Here is a 23124-nt window from a genome sequence, read left to right on the forward strand (position 1 = left end):
ATTCGTGACGCACATCCAGCCTCGTTAGCGACGTCGTTGCGTGTGACACCTACGAGTGACCGCTAATGATGCAGAAAATGCCAAAAAGCGTTGATCGTTGACACGTCGTTCCTTTTCCAAATATCGTTGCTCGTTCTGGACGCAGGTTGTTCGTCGTTCCTGAGGCAGCACACATCGCTACGTGTGACACCCCGGGAACGACGAACAACACCGTACCTGCGTCCTCCGGCAATGAGGTGGGAGTGATGTTAATGCGACTGGTCTCCGCCCCTCCATTTTTATTGGCGGGTCGCTGTGTGACATCGCTGTGACGCCGCACAAACCGCCCCCCTTAAAAAAGAGTTTGTTCACCGCCCACAGCGACGTCGTTAGGAAGGTAAGTACGTGTGACGGGTCATAGAGATATTGTGCTCCACGGGCAGCGATTTGCCTGTGACGCACGCACGACAGGGGCGGGTGCGATCACTAGCGACATTGCTAGCGATGTCGCTGCGTGTAAAGCGGCGTTTACATGCATTGGCCAATACATAAACTAAATATCTCTCTTTTGCAGTAATGCAGTGTCATATTTTGCGTTGGCAATTGGGGTAATAAGGAGTTAATGGCAGGAACCCATAGCTGCCACTAAGTCCTAGATTAATCATTGCAGGTGTCTATGAGACACCCTCCATGATTAACCTGTAATTTAAAGTTAATAAACGCACACAACAAAAAAATCCTTTATTTGCAATAAAAAACACTAACAAATACCCTCGTTCACCACTTTATTAAGCCCCAAAAACTTATCCATGTCCGGTGTAATCCACGGAGGTCTCGCGTCGCTTCCACCTCTGCTACATGAAGGTGACAGGAGCTGCAGAAGAACACCGCCGCTCCTGTCAGCTCCATGCAGCAACTGAGGTGAGTATCGCAATCAGCTGAGCTGTCACTCAGATAACTTGCAGCTAAAGCTGGATCCTCCAACTTTGACAGCAAGTCGCCCGAGTGACAGCGATGAAGTCACAGGTGAGTTGCGGTCTCGGGTGGAGGACTCCAGCTGGCCGCACGTAGCCTGAGTGACAGCAGCGCTAATCACGCTGCTCACTTCAGTCACACAGGGGATTAGCGATCACCGGTGCATCCTTCACGGGTGACCGCTAATCAGTACGCGACACCCAGACAGAGCCACAGGATGACAGTGAAGTCGGGTGAAGTTCACCCGAGTTCATTCTCATTGCGCAACTCTGTCTGCTGTCAGCGGGTATGTATCAACGACATTGTGCCTCACACACGGAACATTTCACATGGACATTACACATACGCATACACAGCCATTCCACACGCACACACGGCAAGCATACGCCATCACACGGATGTCATACGTACCGGAGAAACGCCCATAAAAAACAGAACATGGACCCGAAAAACGGAACGTGAGACACGTACATTTTTATGCGGAAGTGTGTTTTAGGCCTAACAGAGTCTCAGGGAGAGGACACCAAGCTATGTGAATACTCAGGCAGTCGCCTGTGCCGACCTCTAAAGCCAAAGCACATTCCCTCAAAGCTGTCTGCCATGTGACAAATGAAGCCTGACCCACCGGCCACCAGGGAAGGAAGAAGCAGAGCCGAGTGCTGGAGCCAGGACTGGTGAGTGACAATTACATCTGATTGCGGAGGGTTTCAGTAGTACTATGTAGTAGTACTATGTAGGATCGCATATTTTTGAGAAGCATCTTTTACCAAAAATGAATCTTATTAAAGCAATCAACCCTTTTAGGTAGTTATACTATTATAGCTCATTTATACAGTATTTTATATTTTCCACCCAGGGAAATAATATCACTTGTTACTGTAAAATGATTTGTAAATCTCAAAAATAGAAGCAAAAAAAAAAGTCGTTTGCAGACGTCGCAATTTTCTTAATTCCTTGACAGCTTAATAGCCGGTGTGTAAAGCGGTTTTGTGATTGCAATTGCCTTGTCATTCATCTGAGGCGGCGTATGATTCCGAGCGCGTCTGACATCAAAGCCGCAAGTACGCAGGATATGAATGGCAAGGCGATGAGAGCCAGATAGGATCCGCTTTTGAAATTTTGCAGTGTGTCTTATCTTCACATCCAGAACTCTGGTATTAAACTGGGAGGGATTATATTATGTAAGTAATTGTATCCGACCGATCGTGGCCTCTACGTTTTACCAGTCAAACGTGTCTTTTCTATCGCAGGCGAACACGTGGCAGGCACAGAAATATTACATTATTCGGAGTAGAATTCCTATTACTGGGGTCACAAGCTCCCTAAAAAGCCAAAAACTGCAGTAAGTATATAAGTTCTGAAAGCATATCCTCCCAAATGCATTCAAGACCCCTGGTGGTCTAGAGTTGTTTAAGGTTTCATAGTAAAATACCTGATTTTATATTCTTGGTGGTGCACGGCAGTAAAGGGTTATTTTTTGATAAACTCTTCCCTGGTCCTGTTCACACTACAGAGCAGAATAAACTCTTCCCTGGTCCTGTTCACACTACAACGCAGAATAAACTGTTTCCTGTTCACACTACAACACAAAATAAACTCTTTGCTGTTCCTTGCTGGTCCTGTTCACACTGCAGAGCAGAATAAACTGTTCGTTGGTCCTGTTCACACTACAACACAGACTAACATCTTCTCTGTTCCAAATCTTCTCTGTTCCAAATCTTCTCTGTTCCAAATCTTCTCTGTTCCAAATCTTCTCTGTTCCAAATCTTCTCTGTTCCTGTTCCCACTACAAGCAACGAAGAATAAACTCTTCCCTTGTACTGATCACACTACAACACAGAATAAACTTGTTGCTGGTCTCATGCACACTACAACACACAATAAACTCTTCCCTGTTCCTGTGGCGCCCCTGAGGCTTCCGTCGCCACAGGTCATTGCACCCCACCAGCGGTGTGATGCCCCATTCTGAGAGAGGAAGAGAGTGAACTCCGGTCCCCTGGTAAATCCACACTACACCCATTGTTAGGTACATACTGGGACCAGGGAAAGTGGCAGGCAACCCTCCCATGCTGCATGCTGAGAGGGGCCGTAAGACCCATCCCTGCTCCCATAGGGTGGTAGCTTAGCAACTGGGGAGGTGGGAGGAGCCATCTGAGAGCAGACACAGAGAGGAAGGTCAAGTTTAGTCAGTCTACGTCAGGGAGTGAGAGAGTGAGCATGTAGTTGGAGAAGAAGAACGAGAGAAAGGAGGGAGGAGGAGGCCTGCTGGAGGCAGGCAAGGAGGAGGAAAGAAAGAAAGAAGGAAAGAAAGCTCCAAGTCAGTCAGGAGCAGAGAAACAGAAGGAGACGCTTCCGGTGAAGATCCTGGGACCCAGAGGTCCAGGTGACACCACGTAAGGGACAGAAGGAGTCGCAGGGCCACGGGTAGTCCTGGAAGTATCACGAGCAGGCCTAGAGGTACCAAGGAGAGGACCCTAGAAGTGCCACGGGTAGTTGCAGGCTGCGGTGGCCTGTTCCACAGTCACATCGGTGGAGGGACCAAGCTGCGACAGGGGACGGTCCCTAGAGACTGGAGGAGTGCAAAATCATCTCCAAACAGTAAAAACCGAGGCCCAGGGAAGGTTGTAGACTCCCAGGGCCAGAACCCATAGCAGACTTCCAGAAAAGGGGTAATCAGCCGACAGGTGACCCCCCAGCCTGGAGGCTGTAGTGGAGGCCAAGCCAGGTTTATCCTAACAAAGGCAAGGCTAAGGAAGACAGCAGAAGAAAGAGACACTAAGAGAAGGGCACCGGCTTTTACTCTCTGAATCACCCAGAAACGGCGGAGGTCCCTGACAGTGGTCCCAGCAGTCTGAGGGTCCCTACAGCTGTGACAAGAACTGTGAGTAAAGAACTTGAACTGCACCCTTGAAGTGGTCTCTGTTATTTCAGCTGCATAGACATTCGCTAGCACCAACTGTGCCCCGGGCATTGCTCCACCTGTGGGGAGCAGTACCACCATTGCTGCCATAACATCATCCCGGTGGCCTCACACAGCAGCGGCGGCTTAATAGCCGCATACCACAGGTGGCGTCACGAACACAAACTTTATTCACCAAGCCACATATTTTACTTCACCCACCAGGGCCACGGAGCCGGGCCCCGCCACCACTGACGACCCCCGGACTAGTCCGGCCCGGCACCGGGTGTCCCATAGCCCTGGGGTGGGCGAGTCAATTTTGGCGTCACGAACAGGATTTCGTGCCCGGTCACACCGGGTACTGTGCGCCTGAAGAATCGTGAAACAGACTGTGTATTACAGCGAGAAACCGCCGCCATTAGCGCTGCTGAGAGCGGGAAGAAGGGGGGCGTGAAAGAAGAAAGGGCGCGAAGAGAAGCCCCGCCCCCTTGTCCAAGAAAAGAGTGCGAAGCGGTGCCCGCCATAGAAGGCGGAAGAAGAAGAAATGGCGACAAGATAAGCTGGCCGGCTGGCAGAAAGAGTCTAAATGCCAGACCAGCAGATAAAGACAATGTACCTGATAGTAAGCGGAGCGGTGCCGGCCGTGATGGGCTGGGCGCCAGTCTGGCGCCAGTTGCTGGTGCAGCCTCTGGCCCCGCCTCCGAGAAGGGAAAGGGAGCAGCCGAGTGGCGTGGTCGAGCACCCGAGCAGTGTTCCAGGCAGCATTCCCCAGGTTGGCAGCATGGCGGAGGAGCTGCAGAGAGGTGCACCAGGGACCGGAAAAGTGAATCTCGAACTTGACCTGCTCCGGGAGGAAATGAGAGTCCTGGCCCGGAGGCTGAGCAGCGTGGAGGTGGAAGCGGACCGGCAGAAAGAAACGCCGAGGGTGCCGGAGGATCTGGAGCGGTGGATGGATGCCGCGGAGCGGAAGCAGGGTGAGCAACCAGAAACCCCGTCCAGTCCGGACCCAGGGCCCCGCCACGCGCCCCCGCTTAGCCCCTTCACTGACCCCCTGGCCTTCCCAGCCTACCCAGCGGACGCTCGGTGGGGCACCGGAGGCCTGCCTGAGACCCCCGCAGACGGAGCCTGGGGAGGGGTGAACCCTGAACAACTAGCGGGCCCCCTGCCGAGTCCCCCTGTGAGCCTCCTGGGAATGGCATCCCCGGGAGTGAATTGGGACGCAGCGCCCATTGAAAGCAGGGGACTGCAGCGGCCGCTGCTCCCCAAGGAAACTCCCCTGGCCAGCAAGCTGACGTGCCGGAGGCTGGTGGTAGAGTACCAGAGGGAGCGGGAACTCCGGGAGGAGAAACGGAGGGCCCGAGAAGCCGCTAATCTGGCCTCCAAGGAAGAGGTCAGGAAGGCCCTGAAGGGAACCGAGGGCCCAGTGAGACAGGGCCTAGTCGTAGACTTTCGGCAAGATGGCGGCTGGGGCTTCATCAGGGAGCCCGGCCTGGGCAAAGACGTGTTTGTGGCCAGACGTGACATCGAGGAGCACCTGCCCAGAGGCCACCCAGGGCGAGATGCCAAGCCGGGTGATGTGATGGAGTATACCCGGTTGATGGGGGACCGTGGATGGTACGCGCTGCATGCGCATATCGTGCAGGAAGAAGCGGCCCCGGAGGAACCGGAGTGGCGCCGCACTATGCCATCGCGCAGCGTCTCCCCTGTCAGCAGCCGCCGCAGCCCTCCCTCAAGGCAAACCCAGGCCGCAGAACATTACAGCGGGCCTACAACAGTCACTCGGGAGACCCAGACCAGGATTTCCATGGCGTGTGTGATGCAGGGAGCCCGGCCAAAGCAGGGCCCTAGAGATCACAGCAACAGCCCCCTGCAGACGAGCAGCCCTCTGCAGCAACGCCGTGCAACACCTGCAAGTAGTCCCACTCCAATCCAGGCTGCAGAACAGCGCAGAAGGTCGGGGACCAGCGCCCAGGGGACCCAGACGATGATATCGTCAGCGTACCTGCTGCCAGGAGCAATGCCGGAGTGGGACCCCAGCATCTACCCTCGTGAGTGAAGATGAAGAGATGCTGAACTGTATATAGCCCCTGTCTGCCCCTCATTCTTTTTGAAGAAGTCCCTTGTGTTTTGCCCCTCATTCTTTTCGAAGATGACACCCTTTCCTGCTGTACTGCCCCTCATGCTTTTTGAAGACGTCACCCCCCATGTTTATGTGTTACCGGGCCACTGAACTGGAATGTGGGCCCCGGTGAATGTGTATGTGTTTTATGTAACCAGGCCATTGGACTTAATGGCTGGTTGATTTTGTCCCATTGTTGTTTGATTGAAAGAAACGAACTGCCGGGCTACTGGACTTGTAGCCGAAAATGTATATAGTTGCACCCGTTGTGCCCCCTACCAGAATTATGGGGGAAGTGCCCAAACTGTGCAATGAACTGAAAGTGCACACATAGTTTCTTTATAAGAAGTTTGCAACGTTAAAGTAATTGTGCCTCCCATAAAGGGAAGAAATGTTTTATAGTTTTATGTTTTGCATACCAAAAATGTTTTGCAGTTCTTCCACATGTTTTTGTTGTTTTTCAGCCCGAGGACGTGCTGGGATTTGCTGTGGGGGAGTGTGGCGCCCCTGAGGCTTCCGTCGCCACAGGTCATTGCACCCCATCCAGCGGTGTGATGCCCCATTCTGAGAGAGGAAGAGAGTGAACTCCGGTCCCCTGGTAAATCCACACTACACCCATTGTTAGGTACATACTGGGACCAGGGAAAGTGGCAGGCAACCCTCCCATGCTGCATGCTGAGAGGGGCCGTAAGACCCATCCCTGCTCCCATAGGGTGGTAGCTTAGCAACTGGGGAGGTGGGAGGAGCCATCTGAGAGCAGACACAGAGAGGAAGGTCAAGTTTAGTCAGTCTACCTCAGGGAGTGAGAGAGTGAGCATGTAGTTGGAGAAGAAGAACGAGAGAAAGGAGGGAGGAGGAGGCCTGCTGGAGGCAGGCAAGGAGGAGAAAAGAAAGAAAGAAAGAAAGAAGGAAAAGAGCTCCAAGTCAGTCAGGAGCAGAGAAACAGAAGGAGACGCTTCCGGTGAAGATCCTGGGACCCAGAGGTCCAGGTGACACCACGTAAGGGACAGAAGGAGTCGCAGGGCCGCGGGTAGTCCTGGAAGTATCACGAGCAGGCCTAGAGGTACCAAGGAGAGGACCCTAGAAGTGCCATGGGTAGTTGTAGGCTGCGGTGGCCTGTTCCACAGTCACATGGGTGGAGGGACCAAGCTGCGACAGGGGACGGTCCCTAGAGACTGGAGGAGTGCAAAATCATCTCCAAACAGTAAAAACCGAGGCCCAGGGAAGGTTGTAGACTCCCAGGGCCAGAACCCATAGCAGACTTCCAGAAAAAGGGTAATCAGCCGACAGGTGACCCCCCAGCCTGGAGGCTGTAGTGGAGGCCAAGCCAGGTTTATCTTAACAAAGGCAAGGCTAAGGAAGACAGCAGAAGAAAGAGACACTAAGAGAAGGGCACCGGCTTTTACTCTCTGAATCACCCAGAAACGGCGGAGGTCCCTGACAGTGGTCCCAGCAGTCTGAGGGTCCCTACAGCTGTGACAAGAACTGTGAGTAAAGAACTTGAACTGCACCCTTGAAGTGGTCTCTGTTATTTCAGCTGCATAGACATTCGCTAGCACCAACTGTGCCCCGGGCATTGCTCCACCTGTGGGGAGCAGTACCACCATTGCTGCCATAACATCATCCCGGTGGCCTCACACAGCAGCGGCGGCTTAATAGCCGCATACCACAGGTGGCGTCACGAACACAAACTTTATTCACCAAGCCACATATTTTACTGACACCCACCAGGGCCACGGAGCCGGGCCCCGCCACCACTGACGACCCCCGGACTAGTCCGGCCCGGCACCGAGTGTCCCATAGCCCTGGGGTGGGCGAGTCATTCCTATTCACACTACAACACACAATAAACTCTTCCCTGGTCCTGTTCACACTACAACACACAATAAACTCTTCCTTGGTCCTGTTCACACTACAACACACAATAAACTCTTCCTTGGTCCTGTTCACACTACAACACACAATAAACTCTTCCTTGGTCCTGTTCACACTACAACACACAATAAACTCTTCCTTGGTCCTGTTCACACTACAATGCAGAATAAACTCTCCCTGGTCCTGTTCACACTACAACGCACAATAAACTCTTCCTTGGTCCTGTTCACACTACAATGCAGAATAAACTCTCCCTGGTCCTGTTCACACTACAACACACAATAAACTCTTCCTTGGTCCTGTTCACACTACAACACACAATAAACTCTTCCTTGGTCCTGTTCACACTACAATGCAGAATAAACTCTCCCTGGTCCTGTTCACACTACAACGCACAATAAACTCTTCCTTGGTCCTGTTCACACTACAATGCAGAATAAACTCTGCTTTTCCTGTTCACACTGTAGAACAGAATAAACTCTTCGCTGGTCCGGTTGACACTACAACGCAGAATAAACTCTTCTCTGTTCCTGTTCTAACTACAAGCAATGAAAAATAAACTACCCTGGTCCTGGTCACACTACAACACAAAATAAACTCTTCCCTTGTCCTCATCACGCTCTCGTGCACACTGCAATGCAGAATAAACCCTTGGCTGGTCCTGTTCACACAACAACGCAGAATAAACTCTTTGCTGGATCTTTTCACACTACAATATAGAATAAACTGTTTGCTGTTGCTGTTCACACTACAATGCAGAATAAACTCTTCCCTGGTCCTGTTCACACTACAAAACACAAAAACTCTTTGCTGGTCCTGTTCACACTACAACGCAGAATAAACTCTTTGCTGGATCTTTTCACACTACAAAACACAAAAACTCTTCGCTGGTCCTGTTCACACAACAACACTGCTGCAACAGTGTGCATCCTCTTTGCAAACAAGTTATTTAGTTTGCCTGTCATCGCTGTTGCTTATATCCCTGTCAAGAACTATCAGTTTGCTGATAGCAAAAAACTCAATCTTTAACCATTTGTTTACTTCAAGTCCTGGCCTAACTATACATCTACAGTTCCTGTGTCCTGTGCCTTTTGATGTTCCTGCTTGGCTTGTTTGCCTGCTGTCCTGCATAATAAGCTGTCCTGGTCTTCTTATTCTCTGGCAAGTCCTGCTCATTGTGTCATCAACTTTGGTCTATGTTGTTCATCCTGACAAATCAGATGATTCCATAATACTGGTGTCCTAGTGCAGTAAAGGGTGTTTTTTTTATATTTTCTGTTGAGTAGAGCTGTAAAAGGATTATTTTTTGTATTCTTTTCTATGTATTTCTTTATATTACCACATGGCCTACAATAGTTAAGGACTGATTTGTATAGTTCCTGGTGGTCTAGAGTCGTTAATTGCTGATATCTTTATTTCCTGGTGATCTAGGGTAGTTTAGTGATTTTTTTTTGTAACATCCTTGGTGGTCTACAGCAGTAAAGGGGTGTTTGCTTTATTTTCCCTGATAGTCTAGGAAGGTGGTAAAAAAGGTAATTATTCTATTCCCTGTTTTCCTAGAGCAATGAAGCTATGATGTTTAGGATTCCTGATGGTTTACGTCCCTGACCCTGGCGTTGCTGTCTGTGGTGCTGATCTTCGGTCTCCGGTCCTGCCGACTCCCTGCTGCTGCTGCTTCCGGCCCGCAGTGGAGTGAATATTCATGAGCATAATGAGCGGAGGTCGAAGCAAGTGACAGCAGCGGCAGAGACAGGAGGGCTGGAGGAGGTGAGTATAGAAATTCTTTTTATTTCACAGGCACATGTGTTTTCTCTCGTGCGTGTCACATGGATCACATCCGTGCGGTCCGTGTGACACCCGTGATGCCGGAGAAAAATGGACATGTCTACGTGTGGAGCACACGGGCACACGTATGCTCCACACGTACACACGGTCCATGGCAAAACACACATGTGAGCGCAGACCCATTGATTTTAGTGGGCCTACGTGTGCCTGTGTCTCCGGCACGTGAGGAAACGGACCAAACACGTACCGGAGACACGGACGTGTGAAGGGGGCCTAAGGCAGCAAAGAAGTGATTTTTATATTTGTCTAGGACTCTAAGGCAATAAACCTTAATATTCTCTGGTGGATTTCTCCATTAGATGAAGCAACAAATGGATCCAACTCAAAATTGTGAAAATAAAGGATGACGTTCCTTTATAAGTTTAATTATTTTGTTATTTTGGGTGCATAAAATAGTTGATTCCCTGAATATGCAAATGCTGCATTGGCAAAAACTTGGGCACCAAGCAAAGTACTATCCCAGCTTTCCATGTTTAGACTTTTTTCCTCATACAGTCCAGATAATACCACTATTCTACAACAGCATACAACCAAAATAATACAGCCATATGCAGTCCATAAAATAACAGTATAAATAATCTAAATAATAATTCATAAAAGAGTGCACAAGATATTGCCATATGAGTTCCTAAACCTTTATCCCAAGCCATGTTCTTTGTAGGTGTCAATGGTTGAGTCATGATCCAGAGAGTAAAAGTTGTCCTATAAATGGTTCTCAATTCAGGGACTAAAGCTCTTGTGCTATGGAAGGATCTCAATCTAAAAGGTAAAGGTCACATCCTATATAGCTCTCAATCCAGTAATTAAAGGTCTCATGTTATGAAAGGGTCTCAATCTAGAAAGTAAAGGTCACATCCTATGGATGTTTTATAATCCAGGGCGTAAAGCTCTTGTACTACGGAAGGATCCCAATCTAGAAGGTAAAGGTCACATCCTATAGTTGTCTCTCAATTCAGACATTAAAGGTCTCATGTTATGAAATGGTCTCAATCTAGAAAGTAAAGGTCACATCCTATAGATGGCTCTCAATCCAGACATTAAAGATCTCGTGTTATGAAAAGGTCTCAATCTAGAAAGTAAAGGTCACATCCTATGGATGGATCTCAATCCAGACAATAAAAATCATGTCCTATCGAAAGCTCATGATCTAAAGTGTAAAAGTCCAGTGCTATGAAAAAATCTCAATCCAGAAAGTAAAGGTCACATTCTATGGATGGTTCTCAATCCAGACAGTAAAGGTCTCATGCTAAGGAAGGCTCTAAATCTAGACAAAAATGTTACATCCTATGGATGGTTCTCAATCCAGAGAGTAAAGATCTTGTGTTATGGAAGAGTCTACATCTAGAGCAGTGTTTCTAAACTCCAGTCCTCAAGACCCACCAACAGATCATATTTTCAGGTTTTCCTCAATCAAGTTTTCAGGATTTCCTTAATGTTGCACAGGTTTTGGAATTATTCCCCGTCTAATATTGAGAGGAAACCTGAAAACATGATCTGTTGGTGGGTCCTGAGGACTGGAGTTGAGAATCACTGATCTAGAGAGTAAAGGTCACATCCTATGGATGGTTCTCAATACAGACAGTAAAAGTCTCAAGCTAAGAAAGGGTCTACATCTAGAGAGAAAGGTCACATCCTATGGATGGTTCTCAATTCAGAGAATAATAATCATGTTCTATGGATTGCTAGTGTGAAGGTCATGAGCTATAGATGCGGTGCATGAAATAATCAGAATCAAGAGAGTAAAGGATAAACTATGGATGGTTCTCAATCCTCAGACTAAAGAGATATCCAGAGAGTAAAGGTCACCTCTTATAGATGGTTCTCAATCCTCAGAATAAAGATCACATCCTATGGAAGGGTCTCTATCTAGAGAGTAAAGGACGCACCCTATGGATGCTTCTCAATCCTCAGAATAAAGAGCACATCCTATGGAAGGGTCTCTATCTAGAGAGTAAAGGACGCACCCTATGGATGCTTCTCAATCCTTAGAATAAAGATCACATCCTATGGAAGGGTCTTTATCCAGAGAGTAAAGGTCATGTCTTATGGGTGGTCCTCAATGCTCAGAAGAAAGATCATGTCCTATGGAAGGTTCTGTATACAAAGAGTAAGAGTCACGTTTTATGGATAGTTCTCAATCCTCAGAATAAATATCACGTCCTATCAAAGGGTGTCAATCCAGAGAGTTAAGGACATATCCTATGGATATGGTTCTTGATCCAGAAAGTAAAGGTCATGTCCTATGGAAGAGTTTTGATCCAGAGAGTTAAGGCCATGTCCTATGGATGAGTTTTGATCCAGAAAGTAAAGGTCATGTCCTATGGAAGAGTTTTGATCCAGAGAGTTAAGGTCATGTATTTAGAAGGGTCTCAATCCAGATGTCAGGTTTCCGGGTTTTCCAGTCCTCTTTTGAAAGAGCTTGCCCTTGGTTAACATAGAGTTTTATGTTCTGTTGCCCTACTTCCTGTCCAGCTGCTTAAAAGGCCGCCTCTAAGCCTAGTCCAGTGCCTGAGTATACTGCTTGCTGTGTGCTCCTGCTTTGCTGCTGCTGCTGCTTGATTACCTTTGGATCCTCCTGAAAATCTACCGACCGACTCTGGACCATACCCGGTTTCTTCAAACTGTGCCCGGACTCCGTCTGCCGTCTTTGGTCAGCACGTCTGCCCGGTTTCTTCCGGTTCATAACCATTCTGGACTTTCATCCCGTACGGACACTTCTGGACTTTACCGCTTGCCCCTTGTGTCCCGGCTGCGGCGCATTTAGGCCTTCCGGGGTTGATTGCCGGACAGTCCCTGTATAGGGGTTCGCTCTGGTGGTCTCCCTGGGGGAGTCCGGTGCGTGGCCCCGGGAATTCCCTTCGCTCCGTTTCGGAAAGGTATTTTCATGTGTTTGTTATACTGTGTATTTCCGTTGTGTATCTACCGTGGTTACATATCATAAACATCTTGTACCACAAACTCGTCTCTGCTGATCATTGCCCTAACGCTATCGAAATCCTCAAAACATACAATAGTATTACATTATACTCAGGCCACTAAGAGGATTTCGCTGGGGCAATGACTGAGACACGAGTAGATCAGCTCTTTTCTATGATTAACTCCTTGCAGCAGGAGATGGAGGTGGTGCAGACTAAACTTAGAGATGTGGAGGCACAGCTGGGCCATGATCACCAGGTACTGGGTCCGGCTATACAGGATTTGCAAGTCAGAGTGGAGGCTCAGGAAGCCGGCCCCACTACGTCCGTATCAGCTGCCGGTATGCCTAGGTTACCCCCATTCCGTTTCAATGGTGACCGTAGTCAGTTTCGTGGATTTGTGAACCAATGTATACTGTTTTTTGATGTACATGCTGATTATTACCGTTCTGACCGGTCCAAGGTGTTATGTATAATTATGTTATTAACCTCACGAGCACTGGCTTGGCCTAATCCTATGATAGAGAACCGGGACATCCGTTTAAATCACCTGGAGGACTTTCTGACCGCAATGGCGCAGATGTTTGATGATCCGAATCGCCGTGCTACCGCTGAATCGGCTCTCCTTTCCTTACGTCAGGGAAAGCGTTCTGTCGTTGAATACGCCACTGAATTTAAGAGGTTAGTGGTAGACACCGATTGGGGAAACAATGCATTATTGTCTGTTTTCAGAAAGGGTTTGTCCGGTACCATCAAAGACGAGTTAGCCCGTTCCGAATCTCCAGGGGATTTTGAACTGTTTCTCCAGCACTGTGTGCGTATTGATACCCGCTTGACGGAACGTAGACAGGAAAAATGGGCAGCTGTAAACCGTGTGAACAACTTTGCATTTCCTTCCAGAGAACCCGCTCTCAGGACGCCACGGGAGGCCGAGGACGTTCCTATGCAAGTGGACTCTCTGCAAAAGCGAGAGACCAATGAACGTCGCGAACACCGGCTCCGTGAGCGTTTGTGTTTCTATTGCGGTCAATCGGACCATTTCTTGATCGACTGCCCGAAACGTCCGAATCGCCCAAATAAGGTATTGGCAGCCATGGCAGAGTGTGACAACACGGACGCAGAGTCCGATATCTCTGAGGCAAGCGGACACTTGGATGCGGTATTTCCCTTGACTGTAATGTCAACCTCACCGAAGGACTCGGAAGGGAAATATACCCATTGCTCGCTCCCCATTCAGATCCGGTGGGAGGGACAGCTAATACCTACCTCTGCAATGATAGATTCTGGGGCAGGGGGAAATTTCATGGACTCCTCTTTTGCCAGGAAACACGGTATCCGGACTCAGCAAAGATCCTCACCGGTTACCATGGAGACGGTTGACGGATCTCCGTTAATCTCTGGACCAGTTGATCGGGAAACCGTACCGCTAGAATGCGTCATGAAGCCAGGTCAGCAGGAGACCCTTGTTTTCATGTTAATTTCTTCTCCTCATTTTCCGATTATTCTAGGTATTCTGTGGCTACGGTCTACAAATCCGGTCATCGATTGGGAAACTAAGGAAATATCCTTCCCACCGCAGAGTATTCCGACCATTAGTCCAACTGTTCCGGTTCCAGTAACACCGAATGCGGAGGGCACTGTACAGGTACCTGTTCTACCCCCGGTGTATAATGACTTTGCGGATATATGCGACAAAAGAAAAGCCGATCGGCTTCCCCCGCATAGACCGTATGATTGCCCCATAGACTTACTCCCAGGGGCGGAGATCCCGTTTGGTCATGTCTACCCGTTGGCGGCACCTGAGCTAGAAGCACTAAAAGAATACATTGATGAAAGTCTAGCTAAGGGATTTATTCGTCCGTCTACCTCACCAGCAGGGGCACCCATCTTTTTCGTGAAAAAGAAAGAGGGGACTCTGAGACCCTGTATTGACTACCGGGAACTGAATAAAATAACTATCCGGAACCGGTATCCGTTACCGTTGATTCCTGAGCTATTGGAGAGGGTCCAACAGGCAAAAATATTCACCAAATTGGATCTCCGTGGGGCATACAATCTACTCCGTATACGTCCCGGAGACGAGTGGAAGACCGCGTTCCGATGTCGGTATGGACATTTTGAGTACCTAGTGATGCCTTTTGGACTTTGTAACGCTCCCGCGACTTTCCAACATCTAGTTAACGATATTTTTAGGGATATCATGGACCAATTCATGGTGATTTATCTGGACGATATCCTAATCTTTTCTGATTCCCTGCAGGAACACCAGGAACACGTCAAGACCGTACTTACCCGGCTGAGGGAAAACCACCTGTACATCAAACTGGAGAAATGCGAATTCCATTCCTCACAAATACAATTCTTAGGTTATGTCATCTCTCCTCAGGGACTGAACATGGAGTCTGGCAAGATACAAGCAATTCTAGACTGGCCGGAACCGGGGAACATCAAAGAGGTACAACGCTTTGTCGGTTTTGCCAACTTTTACCAACGTTTTATCCGTAATTTTTCAGAGATCGTTCGTCCCATCACTCTGTTAACCAAGAAAGGACAGAAGTTTGTGTGGTCCGCCCAGGCCCAGGAAGCTTTCCATCGTCTCAAGGTTTGTTTTACCTCAGCGCCTATATTGGTACATCCGAATCCCGCACTTCCCTTTATCGTGGAAGTCGACGCTTCCGACTATGCATTAGGGGCCATCCTTTCTCAAAGGACTGGGGACAAGAGTCTCTTACATCCGTGTGCTTTCTTTTCCCGCCGGTTGTCCCCTGCAGAAAGGAACTATGACATTGCGGACAAGGAATTGTTAGCGATTATTTCCGCTTTCAAGGAATGGAGACACCACTTACAGGGAGCCGCGCAGCAAGTGATAGTACTCACAGATCATCGTAATCTGGAATTTCTTAAGTCTGCCAGGTGCCTGTCTCCACGGCAAGCCCGTTGGAGTCTATTCCTTAACCAGTTCAATTTTGTCGTTACATACCGTCCAGGTTCACGTAATGGGAAAGCCGATGCCTTGTCCCGAATCCACGCCGTGGACTCCGTGCCTGGAACCCCGTCTCAGACCGTGTTATCGGATGCCAATTTCGTTGGAGTAATCCAGGACCAGGACTTGTGGAAGGACATCAAGCTGGCCTATGATGGTGACGTATTTCTTGCTGCCCCCCCGAATGATGTAACTCTTGTTCTTCGGAATGGTGTGTGGTTGAGAGAGCGACGCATTTATGTCCCGGAGGCCGTAAGACTTCGGGTTCTCAAGTTGGTCCATGACTCCGTGTTGGCTGGTCATAGGGGGGTACAGAAGACGCAGGAATTTCTGAACCGTTTTTTCTGGTGGCCTACCTGTTTAAAGGATGTAAAGGACTATGTCCACTCATGTGTGGTTTGTGCCCGGTGCAAGGTCCCTCGTGTGGCTCCTACAGGACTCCTCCAACCGTTACCCATGCCATCTCGCCCTTGGGGGTCTATCTCAATGGATTTTATTGTGGAGTTGCCCGTCTCAGACGGTCACAATACCATTTTAGTGGTGGTGGATCGGTTGACTAAAGCTGCTCACTTTATTCCGTGTGCCGGTCTTCCCTCAGCCGCAGAGACAGTGGATCTGGTTATCCAGAACGTATTCCGATTGCATGGGGTACCTGACGAGATCATCTCTGACCGGGGCGTGCAGTTCACGTCTAGGTTCTGGAAGGGGTTTTGTATGGCACTCCAGATTGATGTCTGTTTGTCTTCTGCATACCATCCTCAGACAAATGGGCAAACCGAACGGACCAATCAAACCCTGGAACAATACCTTCGCTGTTATGTCAGCCATCTGCAGGACGATTGGCTGAAGATGCTTCCGTTGGCGGAGTTCTCGTATAACAACACTCAGAGCAGCTCCACTAAGGTAACGCCCTTCTTTGCTAACTTGGGTTACCATCCGACTATTTTGCCTAGGTCACCGGTTGCGGTCTCAGTGCCTGCGGTGGAGGACAGATTGACAGAGCTACGACAAAATCTGGAGGTTCTGAAGGACACTGTGGCTACAGCTCAGGAGCGTTACAAGAGGTCGGCAGACGCTCACCGGAAACCGGCACCCATGTATAAGGTAGGGGACTCTGTATGGTTGTCCACCAAGAACCTGAGATTGGGTGTCCCTTCGCAGAAGCTGGGACAAAAATTCATCGGTCCGTTCAAGATCACAGGGATCGTGAGCCCTGTGGCCTGTCGGCTGCGGTTACCGCACCATCTAAAGGTACACCCGGTCTTTCATGTTTCTCTCCTCAAATCCGTCTCTCCCAATACGTTTCATGGTCGTGTCGTGCCTCCTCCTCCGCCTGTGATGGTCGACGGCGAGGAGCAGTTCGTGGTTGAGGACATTATTGACTCCCGGCTCCATCGTCGTCGGCTTCAGTATCTGGTACGTTGGCAGGGGTACGCCCCCGAGGACGATTCCTGGGAACCGGTGGGTAACATTCGAGCACCCCGGAAGATCGCTCAGTTTCATCGACGGTACCCGGACAAGCCGGGCCCTGACCCGTCCTGAGGCCGTTTCTGGGGGGGGGGAGTAATGTCAGGTTTCCGGGTTTTCCAGTCCTCTTTTGAAAGAGCTTGCCCTTGGTTAACATGGAGTTTTATGTTCTGTTGCCCTACTTCCTGTCCAGCTGCTTAAAAGGCCGCCTCTAAGCCTAGTCCAGTGCCTGAGTATACTGCTTGCTGTGTGCTCCTGCTTTGCTGCTGCTGCTGCTTGATTACCTTTGGATCCTCCTGAAAATCTACCGACCGACTCTGGACCATACCCGGTTTCTTCAAACTGTGCCCGGACTCCGTCTGCCGTCTTTGGTCAGCACGTCTGCCCGGTTTCTTCCGGTTCATAACCATTCTGGACTTTCATCCCGTACGGACACTTCTGGACTTTACCGCTTGCCCCTTGTGTCCCGGCTGCGGCGCATTTAGGCCTTCCGGGGTTGATTGCCGGACAGTCCCTGTATAGGGGTTCGCTCTGGTGGTCTCCCTGGGGGAGTCCGGTGCGTGGCCCCGGGAATTCCCTTCGCTCCGTTTCGGAAAGGTATTTTCATGTGTTTGTTATACTGTGTATTTCCGTTGTGTATCTACCGTGGTTACATATCATAAACATCTTGTACCACAAACTCGTCTCTGGCTGTCATTGCCCTAACGCTATCGAAATCCTCAAAACATACAATAGTATTACACCAGAGAGTAAAGATTACATCAAGGTCAGATCCTATGGATGGCTCTTAATCCAGAAAGTAAAGGTCAAGTCCTATAGAAGGGTCTCAATCTAGAGATTAAAGGCTACATTGTATTGAAGTATCTCAACCAGAGAGTAAAGGTCAAGTCCTATGGATGGTTCTCAATCCACAGAGTAAAGGTCAAGTCAACAAATCCTCTACTCTGGGTTCACTATTAATATCATTTCCTTAAACAACTAAGGGAAATTTGCTTTTTAGCTTCTGCGACAACCGATCCCACCAGCCGGTAAGAGGTTAACCTTGTGCTGATGTGATTTGAAAGTCTCGGCTGTGCCAATAATACGGTTAATGGTGATAGACTTGCCACTGGCTCCTTTTTTTCCACATGTTTTGTGACATCTCATTAATACAGCCCCATTTTTCAGCGCCGGATTACAGTGTACTTGCTGAGAAGGCAATATCATTACAGCTTCTGGTGACCCCGGGAGAAGTCACTATATCAATCAGTAAAATGGATGCCTGACACCCTCTAAGAGGCAGCGTTTCTTTTTTTCCAGACTGTTCTTGATCTCTTGAGGTCCCTAATGACTTAGTGTATACATTACATAGGCCATATACATAATTATTAGCTAGTAATGGCCTTAGCCTGCAGAATATCATCTTGTCTGTGGGAGGAAGAGCTTGAAATATCCAAAAAACTGTCATAGAATAGCAAAAGTCATTAATGAATCTATGAGAATTTTGGGAGTTTTGGACAAGGGAGGGGTACTATTCCCATTGTCAAATTAAAGGGGTAGGCCACTGGAAAAAATATATCCTTAAATGTGTTCGGAATACAAATGCATTGAATTTACTAATATACTTTAATTTCCAAAGTTGCCCTGATGTCCAGATATCAGCCTTGGTCGCGTGTCCCGGCATCTCCACTTCCAGTTTGTGCTCTTGTGTATGAAGGGGACTGACTGAATGGTTCATTTTAATAGCTAAACCAGCCCCCTTCTGTCACAACTGATGCATAGAAGGGAGCTGGCTTAGTAATTAAAATGAGCCAAACAACTAGCGCCCTTCATATATACCTTTGATGGCATATCGGCATTGGAAATGCTGTCCCAAAGGACAGGGAGGACTTGGGACTGTATCTGATAGCTGATGTCATGAGCGTGTCATGGCCTGATGTGATCTTGGGGGTGACCTGGGATCCGAAGGTCACAGTGCATTGTTGATCGCAGATCCACTTTAGTGCCCGTTCGTCATTTACTTTGAGTTGGAGCATATTTATTTCCATCCGGTACTGAAGGGTTAATGTTCATTTATATCCTGCAGCCACTCCCTTCTGCTATAAATAGCCACTCCTCATTTCTCCCTATGCCGGCTATAGCTCATACCTATGCTGTCCATGTTGAAGGAACATTTCTCTGCAGAGCTGTGGTGTTGTTACTGTTGCAGCTGCAAAGTTCCTGTTGAAGAAACTTTGGAGTGCTTTTTGATGTGTCTTTCCTCACCTGTTGTCTTATTATAGTGACAAGACAAGCATCTTGTTAGCCCTCACTAGCTAGGGTGAGTTTAGGGTCAGTAAGGATCTAGGCACGTGATTGGCGCACAGGGGAAGGACCCATCTAAGTACGTTACGAAGTGCAGGGTTCAGCCTTAGGTGAGTGCTAGGAAGTGACTCCGCACCTCTTTCCCTAGCGTGAGGGTCCTCCGTTGTATTGTTTTCCTGGTGTACTCTGTATGTTGCATTCGAGGGATACTACCTTGGTGGTCCCACTGTGTCACATCGCTCATTGGGACAATGACCAGGCAGTAAACCTGCAGTCACACCTTGAAATCTGAAGATTGGAGCACCCTTAATATACAAAAATATAGAACTTACTAAAATATGTTTCTTTCCAAGAGTGCCTTGATTTGCAGATATCAGACGCGTTCTTTGGTCCCGACAGCACCGCTTCCAGTTTGTCCTTGACACCTGGGAGCATTTGTCACAGAAGGTGCTAGCTATTGAAATGAGCCAGTCAGCCAGCCCGCAGTACACACAGCGATGATGACATGCTATGACCAACACACACCAACGGTGGAGTTACTGGAACATGGACTATGGCTGGTAGCTGAAGATCAATCGATCGGCAGATCATCAATAAAGATGGGTGGCTGACTATCTTATTCCAGTAGATAACCTTGACTTATGCTCAGGAAATGGGTTTGGTTTATCTACTCGGCCAGAACCCTCTATCCACAGCACAACTCCTATTTCCAAAAACTGAGCTGCTGGGATCAGGCATAAGGCTGACATCTGAAGATTGATGGATCAAATATGAGCAGCTTTACTGGATTCTGGCAGCACCACTTAATGTTGGTGCTCCCTGAGTGGGTACATCTTTAAAGGCAACCTGTCACCACTTTTTTGGCTATAAGCTGCGGCCACCACCACCGGGCTCTTATATACCGCATTCTAACATGCTGTATATAATAGCCCAGGCCGCTGTGACAACATAAAAATCACTTTATAATACTTACCTAACGGTCGCACGGTTGGCCAGATGGGCGTCTCCGTTCTCTGCTGCCGGCGCCTCCTCTTTCAGTCATCTTCGTCCTTTTTCTGAAGCCTGTGTGCATGACGCGTCTACGTCTACGTCATACACAATCGCCGGTCCTGCACAAGCGCACTACAATACTTTGATCTGTCCCGCTCAGGACCTGAATGCCGGCGAGGGTGGATAACGTCGGACTCGTCATGCACCGCGGCTAGAGAAGGAGAACAAAGATGGCCGAAAGAGGCAGTGCCGACATCGGACAATGGAGACACCCATCTGGCCAACCGCGCGACCGTTAGGTAAGTATTATAAATAGTTTTTTCATGTTCTCACAGCGGCCTGGGCTCTTATATACAGCATGTTAGAATGCTGTATATAAGAGCCCGGTGGTGGTGGCCGCAGCTTATAGGCCGAAAAAGTGGTGACAGGTTCCCTTTAAGGATTGCTGTGAAGGAGGCTAGCTGAATGGTTCATTTCAATACCTATACTAGCCTCCCTTAGAAAACTACCATTAAGTAAACTGCAAGATATAAAAATAAAAAAATATATGGGCAGGCTGTAGAGGTTAGCAAATAAATTTGCAGAACCTTGGTCCAGTGACCACATTAGTAACCATACTACCCACCTACTACCTGCCGGCATCCCTGGCTCCTCTTCTAATTTGTTGGCTTGGTGTGACGTCCTCGGTGTGGCTTGATGCATACTTGACATTGTGCTAGGCTGGCTAATTAAAATGGGAACCTAGGGATGTTGGCAGGAAGAAGGCGGCTTGCAGGGCTCCCGTCTGGTGGCCAACAGACCAGAGTGCAATGAATTGATTTGTCCATCTGTAGTAGGCTCTTTAAATCTATATCATCTAAGGATATACATTTGCAAAACCCCATTTAATTCTTGGATTTATATGATAGTACCACGTTTGCTAAAATTTGCAATGAATTGTCTGGTGCGGACACAATACAACCACAACTGATAGCCCAAAAAACTTGATCGTGATGGATCCTTGCAAAAACTGTTGAAGAGTAGTGACAGGCGGATCTGCAGATACCAGGGATCAATGAGTCCAACCGGATTTAGAAAAACCCTTGGTTCGGGGCCGATAATGATCCCAGATATCTGGCCGGATGGCAATCCCCATACAAGTCTATGGGTACCCGAAAGAGAAGCTTAAATATGGTGGTAGAAGTAGGAGGATTGGAGCAAGCGCTTCATACTTACTGGTCTCCGCGTCTGTACACTGCTTCGGGGTCCACGTGGGCATAGAATATGACCACCTGCTGTGCGTTTTAGGCAGAGACTGAGCTGCAGCGATGAGCGGTGACGTCACTCATGTTATTTGGGGTCAAAGCTGGAGGTTTTCATGGCCCTCCACCTGAGGTGGCCTCATTGTACTGAGTGATCTCACCTAAGATTGAAAGCAGTCAGACACGCTGTCATATGTCGTGGGCGGGGAGGAGGGTGTCAGCACACTATGCTCACCCCCTTCTGCTCAGGTCCGGCGGCCGCTGCTCAGTGGTGGCTCAAGCTGTAGGCCGGATCCCGGGGGTTCTCGAGCGGCACTCCATCCCCGTGAGTGAAAGGGGGTTGTTGGGTGTGGGGATTGTTTATTGTCCGTGACGCCACCCACGGTTGTGGTGATTTCACCACCGCTGCTCAATATGGGGTTCCCGGGGATGGTGATGCGGAGCAGCCAGGTGTTGTGTTGCCCCTCCGTGGGTAGGGGTTGGTGATCCCGGGGCCCGGTGATGAGATGGGCGATGCAGGGCCTGGTGGGCGCAGGGACGCGGGGGCAGCGCTGTGCCTTGCGGCACTGTGGTACTCACTCAGCCTGAGACGTTGACACAGTTTTACGGTAAACCACACGGCTGGAAAGACGGTTCCCACGGACGGCTGCACTTGCTCTCCCAGTAGGTGACGGTGATGTCCCTTTTCCTTGCACCTTTGTTCTATGTTGGTCGCGATGGGTCCCCACCGGTAACCCGCTCCCCGGCTTCAAGCTGGACCGGAGGAGCTCTACTCTTTGCCCGCAGGCGCTGGCCCTGAGAAACTGGTGCCCTGGCGGTGGCGGTGCTTCTCCTAAAATGGTTGGACTGTTGCCTTCAATCGGGACTTGGTTGTTGGGGGATCTACGTCCCCTTCACTGACGGATTCGGCAAATTATGGCGACTCCTAGCCTTGCCGGGGTCCGAGAGGCCCCTGCCCTGGTGCTGACTGTCCTTTGGTACACTGCTCCAGACCGCCGGGCCACTACCCGTCCGCAGTCCTTCCAGGAACTTCCACACAGTCCCCCTCCAGACAGTCACCGCCGTTGCTGACCTTGCTGACTCTGTCCTGCACACAGCTGGACTACTTCAGGCTTTCTTTCTGTCACCTTTCACCTTCCTTCAACTTCTCCTTTACCACTTCCACTTCTACTTCCACTTTCACTTCCTTAGCTCATCTTAGCTGTTTACTCCTTCACTCCCCTAACTAGACTCCTGGTTTCTCCCGCCTCCAGAGCTGTGTCCTCCTCGGTGGGCGGAGCCAACCGCCTGGCCCACCCCCTGGTGTGAACATCAGCCCCTGGAGGAAGGCAACAAGGATTTTTGGTTAGCTTTGGTGTTCCTAACTGGGATGTAGGGTGTGGTGGTGTAATGACCTGTGACCCCTGGCTTGCCCAGGGCGTCACACATACAGGGTGGGGGCGCTGTTTGACTGCAACCAATCAGAGATTGGGGACTACCGGTAGGCGGGGGAAGCAGTGCATATGCATGAAGATAATGAGCGGTCCTGGAAGTAGAGTGAGCAGCCCAGGAAG

General features: G+C 49.3%; 1 protein-coding gene across 1 annotated transcript in view; it reads right to left on the reverse strand.

The window, feature by feature from the left end:
• LOC142290035 (teneurin-4-like) overlaps window positions 1-23124 on the reverse strand; it is a 390129-nt gene that overhangs the window by 99365 nt on the left and 267640 nt on the right. The gene's annotated exons all lie outside the window — the stretch shown is intronic.

This window comes from Anomaloglossus baeobatrachus, chromosome 2 (assembly GCF_048569485.1).
Source record: "Anomaloglossus baeobatrachus isolate aAnoBae1 chromosome 2, aAnoBae1.hap1, whole genome shotgun sequence".
In the NCBI taxonomy this organism is placed as follows: domain Eukaryota; kingdom Metazoa; phylum Chordata; class Amphibia; order Anura; family Aromobatidae; genus Anomaloglossus; species Anomaloglossus baeobatrachus.